This window comes from Eurosta solidaginis, chromosome 1 (genome assembly GCF_040869045.1).
Source record: "Eurosta solidaginis isolate ZX-2024a chromosome 1, ASM4086904v1, whole genome shotgun sequence".
Taxonomy (NCBI): Eukaryota; Metazoa; Arthropoda; class Insecta; order Diptera; family Tephritidae; genus Eurosta; species Eurosta solidaginis.
In genome coordinates, this window is record NC_090319.1 from 229226321 (window position 1) to 229234988 (window position 8668).

Below are 8668 nucleotides of genomic sequence, written 5' to 3' on the forward strand. Positions count from 1 at the left end.
GCTTATGTTTTGAGTTGGTGAGCTGCGCTATGATACGTTTGATGGTCCTGTTGGCTCGTTCTGTTGGGTTTTCTTGGGGAGTATAGGGTGCGGTGTATTGTTGTCGTACGCCAACTTCCTTAAGGTAGCGCTGCCAGAGCGTGCTACAGAACTGTGCGCCGTTGTCGGATATGAGTACTTTGGGGACGCCAAACCTTGCGAGTATCCGTTCCCTGAAAGCTCGGCGAAGGCCATCTGCGGTAGCACGCCTCATGGGGATCAATTCCACCCACTTGCTGAATCGGTCGAAAAATACCAGTAACATGGTGTTTCCGTGTGTAGACCGTGGTAGGGGTCAAACGAAGTCGACGCAGACCGTGGCAAATGGTTCCTGGGCTACCTGTGAGAGCATCTTTCTGGCTGGCTTTTGTTGTGTTTCCTTGTATTTCTGGCAGGATTCGCAATGACGTGCATACCGGCTGATGTCAAGGAACATACCGGGCCAATAATATCGGTCGGCGACTCGTGCTACTGTCCGGCGGATACCCATGTGTCCCGCGCTTGGTATGTCATGATTTTCCTGTAACACTCGCTGTCTGAGTGGTGTGGGCACACACAATTTCCATGGTACCGCCTCTTCGTCGTGTGACCGGCAGGGAATATGGCGGTATAAGTGTCCATCCTGTATCGTATAGTCGGCGTATTTCTCCGGGTTGGTGCGTACCTCGCTGACCCGCTTGTGCCACCACTTGCATTGTGGTTCCGTCGTCGTGGTAAATCGTAATGTTTCCAGCGGCTGTCGAGATAGAGCGTCCGCCACCAGGTTGAGCTTTCCCTTACGATACTCAATGTCGAAGGTGTGCTGCTGTAGTTCTAAGGCCCATCGCGCTATGCGGCCAGAAGGGCTCTCAATGGAATTTAGCCACCTTAGTGACATGTGGTCGGTTATTAGTTTAAATTTGTAGCCTTCCAAGTATGGCCTCATCTTACGGATTCCCCAAACGATGGCCAGACACTCCTTTTCGGTGGGTGAATAGTTGGCCTCTGCCTGGTTGAGCTTCCGGCTGGCGTAAGCGATCACTCGCTCGCCCTCTTCTAACTCCTGTGTCAGCACTGCCCCCAGGCCGTAGTTACTCGCGTCCGTCTGCATGGTGAACGTTTTCGTGAAATCCGGGCATGCAAGTATGGGTGCTTCAGTGAGTTTCCGTTTGATGATGTCGAAGGCTTCTTACTGCTCGGTTCGCCATCTCCAATGCTTGCCTTTCTTTAACAGGGCGGTGAGCGGCTGGGCACGAAACGGCGGTATCACGAGGTTATTCCTAGGTATTGGCGTACTTCTTTCGCGCTGGTCGGTGGCTTCAGCGGCAACCTTTTCTGGGTCCGTGTGGATACCTTTATCGCTGAACACGTGGCCCAGGTATTTGAGTTCTTTCCTAAAGAAATCACACTTCTCTGGATTGATCCTGAGGTTGGCGCGCTGTAGTCGTAACATCACCTCTCTTAAATTTCGGATGTGTTCCTCTAAAGTTGTGCCTATGACGATAATATCATCCAGGTACGCAAAAGCATGGGGCTCCATTTCTGGCCCAATGACCTGGTCGAGCGCCCTCTGGAACGTTGCGGGTGCCGAGTGCAAACCAAAGGGCATGACACGCCACTGGAACAGGCCGCGTCCGGGTACCGTGAAAGCCGTGTAGGGGCGACTGTTTGATTCCAGCGGTTTTTGCCAGTAGCCGTTCTTCAAGTCGAGGCTACTTGTGTATTTCGCTTGTCGTAGTTTGTCCAAGATGTGCTGTATCCTTTGCAGCGGGTATGCGTCGGGAACTGACTTGGCATTGAGCTGCCGGTAGTCCACGCAAAGCCTCCACTTACCGTTCTTTTTCATAGCTAACACGATCGGGGCGCTATGTGGGCTGCAGGATGGCTCGATGCATCCCTTCGCGAGGAGCTCGTCGATCTCGTTGTTAATTATGCTCTGCATCGCTGGATTGCGCGGGAAATACCGTTGCTTGATGGGACGGTCGTCAGTCAGTATGATCTTGTGTTCGTCTACCGTCGTCACTCCGCTCATGGCCTCGAACTTTTTGAGTTCTACTGCCAGAAATTCTCGTATGCGATCCGCCTCGCCTTCTATACCACTATGTTCATTGCTGGGTGTGTCGCCGTTAATTCCGTTCCTGACGTCGTACTTGCCGTTCCTCGCACTCGGTGGTGTTATACTCTGAATGGTCTCCGCCGTGGCTCCAGGAGGCGGTGTGTGCTGAGCAAGGGATCTGGTTAGCACGAGGTGTCCTCCTCCACATGATATGGCTGCTCCTAGGCTCCCCAACGTATCTAGGCCAAGTATAATGTCGTCGATTGCCCCGGTCATCACATGTAGGACTGTATGCAATGACGAATCTCCGAGGCGTACCTCTGTCCTTACGGCATCGAAAATCGTAGTGCTGACTCCGTTGGCCATTGTTATTTCGATGGCCACTCTTACCCTCTCCCCACTTCCAGAACTCACCACGTGATTCGCGAGGGTGGCTGAAACGAAGCTACTTGAGGCCCCTGTATCGATAACTGCCTCCGACGATACTGCTCCAATCTGAGCTGGGGCATATAGGCGACCGTGTTCCTGGTACATGACTACCGCTGATTCGGCGCTGGGTTCAGTGGGCTCACCGCGCCTTGTCCTTGGTGAAGCCCTCCGTCGTTTCCCTGACGTCGACGGCAGCATTCAATCGTGCGTATATCGTTTCGACCGCACTCCCAACAAAAAATTGTCCGTGGGTTACGACATCTCCTTGCATAGTGTCCTTCTTGGCCACACCTTCTACATACCCTGCTCGGATCGAAAACCCGAGTTTCTGGTGGTGAGTGGCGCTGTACCCTCGGTGGCTGCTGGTGGGATGATCGTTCCGACTGCGGTGATGAAGCTGTAGTTTTGTCACCAACGACGTGTCTCGCTATTTCGCGACGTGATCCATCTGATGTCCGTCGGTAACCTTCGTGGATACCTTCATATTCCTCGGCGAGAGAGATGAGTTCTCCTAGGGTGTTGAAATCTCTTCGGCGAATGTAGAGTAAATAATCGAGGTGGCTATTGCGGAAAATTCTTTCCAGGCGTTGCTCGTTGCTGTATCCGGCGTGTCTCATCAAGCTTTGTATCCCTAGGACATAATCTTTATATCTTTCGCGGGCGTGCTGCCTTCGTTGCCGTATTTCGTCGTCGAGACGCTCGAAGTACCTGGCTGGTAGAAAGAAGCTTAAAAAGTCGCGCTTGAAGGTCGTCCAGTTGCTCCAGTGTACGTTGTTATTGCGGTACCATTGAAGAGCGGTGCCACCTAGCAATTCGGGCATTGTTTTTGGGAGCAAGTCTACGTTTAGCGTATAGACATCGGCTAGTTCTTCCAGCCGTTCGACGAAAGCTAGGGGGTCCCGTCCACCTTCATATTTCACTGACCACTTTCTTACCTGGTCGATGATGGGTGCGAATATAACGGTCGGTGCTTGAGATGCACCGTTGGGTGGTACCGCTACTCCGGATGATGCGCACTGTTGTGGGGTTACTGTGTTCCGGGGAGGGAACGCAAACTGGTTGTGCTCAGCTGGTCTATCGGCGATATTCATGGCTCCGCCTCCGTTCGGCGGGATCGGTGTCTTAGACTCATTTTCCTCACTCGTGTTTGCTGTATTTTACTTCCTATACGCGGCTTCTAAGGATAAAAATTTTGTGTGTAATTCCGAGTCAACATTTGCTTTTGAAGCCATGGCTGCTATGCGCTTTCTGATTTCTCGGGTGGTGCCTGTCTGCTCAATGCCCAGCTCCTGTGTAATGGATATCAGCTGCTCCTTTGAAATATTGTCTAGCCACGTGGTTTCAATCTGGTCGGCCATTTTTCTGTTAGGTTTCTAGTCAGGAATGTTCCTTCTGACGTTGTACGATTTGCAGGGTACCTGCTCGGGCGCCAATTGTAACGAAGCTTTTCCTTGCCCCGGTGCTTCTTCAGTAACTGCTGGGGTATACTCGCCGTGTCCAAGGTTCGTTTACAATGCATTTGTATTTCGGGGCGCCTTGCAAATCGTTTCCATATAAATTCACTTTATTGGTAAATTCCCGAAACTATAATATAAAATGTATAAAATGTGTATCTATAATTCACTTAATTTCATTGCTTGCTTTATAATTCGTGATGGGCTAGCGGTCCCTCGTGTCCCGTTAGGAACGTTCTGTTAGGGCGCCGTACTGGTCGCCGTCTAGGTATGTGTGAATGTGTATCGGTGACGCCTTGCGCCGGCGTGTTCCTATTATGGTTAGTGGCAGTGCTAAGCCTGCTGCGGCCAGCGTCGTATGCCTGCGTATCTCTGCTGCGGCCAACGTCGTATGTACGCGTAGTTCTGCTGCTGCCAACGTCGTGCGTATTCGTGGCTCTGCCAGCGTCGTATTTATGGGTGGCTCTGCTGCCAACGTCGTGTGTATGCGTGACTCTGCTGTGGCCAACGTCGTATATTTGCGAAGCTCTGCTGCGGCCAACGTCGTATGTAAGCGTGACTCTGCTGTGGCCAACGTCGTGTGTATGCGTAACTCTGCTGGCGTCGTGTGTATGCGTGACTCTGCTGTGGCCAACGTCGTATATTTGCGTAGCTCTGCTGCGGCCAACGTCGTATGTAAGCGTGACTGCTGTGGCCAACGTCGTGTGTATGCATAACTCTGCTGGCGTCGTGTGTATGCGTGAATCTGCCGCCGAGGATTATGGCGATGGCGCGCGGGCTCTTGACGTTGTGGGCCTTCGCTTAGCGGGGAGCAAGCGTAGTTTAAGGCGTTGTAGAGCGGTCAAAACCAGCTTACCCACAATCCTCAACCCACGGCTCTCTCCTATGACGGGAACTGTCTTGCGATGGTCAAAACCGATACGCCTTTCAGATGCCCTTCAATTGCTGCTCAGGTGACAGTCGCAACTTTGCGCCCCGTTAGGTGAGATCCGTTAGCCTCGGTACAGTCATGTTGTTGCGTTTCACCTCGACTCACTGCTACTGCGGTTGCCGACGTACTTCTGCCGCGGATGACGTTTGGCTGAGCGCGGGATCACGATGCTGTGGAGGGCGTTTGCTTGCGAGGGAGCAAGCGTGATCTAAAGCGTTGTAGAGCGGTCAAAACCTGCTTACCCACAATCTTCAGTCCACGACTTTCTCCTATGAAACGCACTGGCTTGCAATGGTCAAAACCGATATGCCTTCCAGAGCGCTCCAATAGTAGCTCCGGTCGCAACCACAACCGCGTGCTGACTGCCTCCTGTCTTCTCGTGTTGCCCTTTTTATAGCCAATAGTCTTGATGTTGCTAGCATAGTTCGTTGCGTTGCCATGGTTACGGTGTTGCTGTGGCGTGTTGCGGCAACTTGTTGCGCTAGTGATGTTTCTGACACTTGTTTGTGTCCCGTGTTGTGTTGGCAATGTTGCTAAGTTTTTATGATGTTTCAGAGACTTGTTTGTGTCTCGTGTTGTCTGTAGTACTGCTCCTGTGTTATGGGGTGGTGGTTTTGTGTGGGCCAAATTAATGGATTATATTTGGTCCTCACAAGTATACCTATTCAACATGAAAGACCCCTCTTCAAAACTTTCGAGAATAAGGCTAGGACTAGCTGAATATAATTTCACTATTGTATATATTAAAGGTAAATTAAATGTTGGTGCTGATGCACTATCGCGTATTACAATCGATCAGATTAAGGAATCGAACAAACAAATTTTAGCAGTACAGACAAGATCAATGACAAAACAGGCAAACGACAATAATCTTCCTAGGAAAACAGACAAAAACGACGAAAAACAACTTACTTTACACGTTGACAACAAATTTTCATTTAATTTTTCGAAAAAAATTCCACGGATAAGATCTGAAATTTCGTACGATAAAAATAATACAACAAAAAGTTTAAGAATTTTTGCGCATATGAAACATAAAAAACTCGAGTTACTTAGTTTTGAGCTTGTTAACGAAATAATGACTTTAGAGAAATTACTTTCGAGGCTTGAATCAGAAGCCGGCAAACGCAAAATTAAGAAAATTTAATGGCCTAAAAATTATATTTTATTCAAACATTATACCATTACAAATTTCAAAGATATTGGAAATAAGATTTTAAAATCATTAGAAATTATTTTAACAGATCCAGTGGAGACAGTAACAGATGACGATACAAAATTAAAGCTAATGAAAATTTACCATAACCATCCCATTTCTGTGGACATTGCGGAATGAAAAGACTTTACGCAAAACTACGAACAAAATTTTATTGGAAGAACATGACTAGTGATATAGCGAAATATATCAAAAGTTGTAATGATTGAACACGGTAACAAGTTCGCAGTTACCATGATTTGCGACATGACCGAATATCTGCTATACCAGACAAATCAGCAAAAACAATTGCTTCAGCCATTTTCGAAACATTTATTTTAACCTACGGCGTAATGAACGCCATAAAATCAGATTAATGTACAGAACTTAAAAATGAATTATTTGAAGAATTAACTAAACTTTTAAATATTAAACATAATTTTTCAACTGCATACCATCACGAAACTGTGGGTACAATTGAACGTAATCATAGAGTTTTTAATGAATACTTACGTGCATATTTAAACAATACTTTTTATGATTGGAATATTTACTTAAAATACTTTACTTTCCTACACAATACAACAACTAGCACAGTTTTCGACAATAAATTTTCCCCCTTCGAGTTAGTATTTGGTAAAAAGGCAACTTTGCCTCATGAATTACGAAAGGAAAAAATTGATCCACTTTACAATGCCGAAAACTACGCTAAAGAAGTTAAATTTAGAATGCAAAAAATACATGAAATGGCAAAAAATTTAATAATTAAAAATAAAATACAAACGAAAACATTTTATGATAGAACGGCACGACCATTAGCTATTAAAATAGGTGATAAAGTTCTTGTACAAATAGAACCACGCCACAAACATGAAAATATATACCAGGGTCCTTTTTCGGTAATTAAAATTAACGACCCTAATATTACAATTTTCGATGAGGTAACAAAAAAAGAAAGAACTGTACACAAAAACAGAATAAACAAAATAAATTAATATATTCAGTAATATTATATTGATATATATATACAATTTTATTTACAAACAGCCAAGAAGGCAGAACAAAACAAATACAATTTTAAATGTCGGATTTAGCATGCAATCAATGCCAAATGAAAACACAAAAAAAAATTTTTTTCCTATATATACTTATAAATCTTAATATAAAATTAGGAAAATGATAATTTATAATTGAATTGTATAAAATTTAAATTTATTATAAAAAAAAAACAAAGAAAAAAATATTAACGTAATTCTAACTTTTAATATAAAATTGCTCCGGATGAACGAATTGCAAAAAGGAAGGTACACCCTAATTTTCGTTCATTCGAACCAATTTATATAGTGTCAAAGAATAGTGTGATCGGTCGAATTGCCAAATTCGTCTTTTTAAAGGAAGGACGATATAAGGATAAACTAACCCTCAAATCCGTAATATAACATAATTTATGTGCGTGGAGCTTTAGTTGCATTTGACATTCGCGGGCAGTTGGCAACGCGCATGTCAAATGCAACTGCGGCCCACGTCACTGGCAGGAAAAATATGAGAGAGAATAAAATTTTGGACAAGAAGCAGACGGACGTGCTTCAGTTAGTTTGCGTGAATAAAACTGACTTTAAAAAGTAAAACACGAGTTTTGTTATTTTGGATTAATGCGTGGTGTAGAAACCCCACGCCGAATATTTTAATCTATAAAAGGGCAACCGTTTGGAGGCGGCACCCTCCATTGTGGATGTTTGGGCAGGTGACCTTTGGGTCGTAGGGGCAAATCTTGAAAAATCCCACTTTGAAATGCCTATGTTTCAGATTTCTTTTTAGAGGTATGGTTCCTTCGGCAAAGTTTCTTATTTTGATCCCTAGAATAAGATTTTCACAGAGCAATGAGCGATTTTTAAATCGACCCGCCCTAGTATGTATGTATTAATAAAATTTTTCCTAAGGGTTTTTTTACATATATGAATACAAAAATTTACAATTTTTATTAAGTACGGTGAATTCACATTAAATATAATATATTTTTTGATTACAACGGTGCGTCCGTTTATGTAAAACATTTTGGATTTTTTGATAACAACGGTGCGTCCGTTTATATAAAACACTTGGATTTTCTTACTAAAACGGTGCGTGCGTCTAAATTTAACTACCTCAGTTTTCAACAATTTTAAAATTTTTTCGAACCATTTTATAAATCTCAACATTTGCAGATCTACATTTAATTTTTTTTCTCAAGTTTCAACTCATTTTACAAATTTACATTTTCTTCAAATTTTTCATATTTTCAAATTTCTAATTTAAAAAACTCCTCAACTCATTTTACAAATTCTCATACTTTCAAGCTTCAATTTTTCAAAGCATTTCACAAATCTTCTATTCAAAGTTTCACATGCCTGAATTTCCATTTTTCAAATTTTCATTTTACTTCAGTTTTTTAATATGTACATTTTCGAACAAAATATCACCATATAAGACTGAGTGAACTAGATTTGCAGTCTCCAGGTACCCTATAAATTTCATGAATTTTTGATATAAGCGGTGGCGAAAAAACAACTGAATTTTTTTTTGATATAAACGGTGGTTTGTGGAAA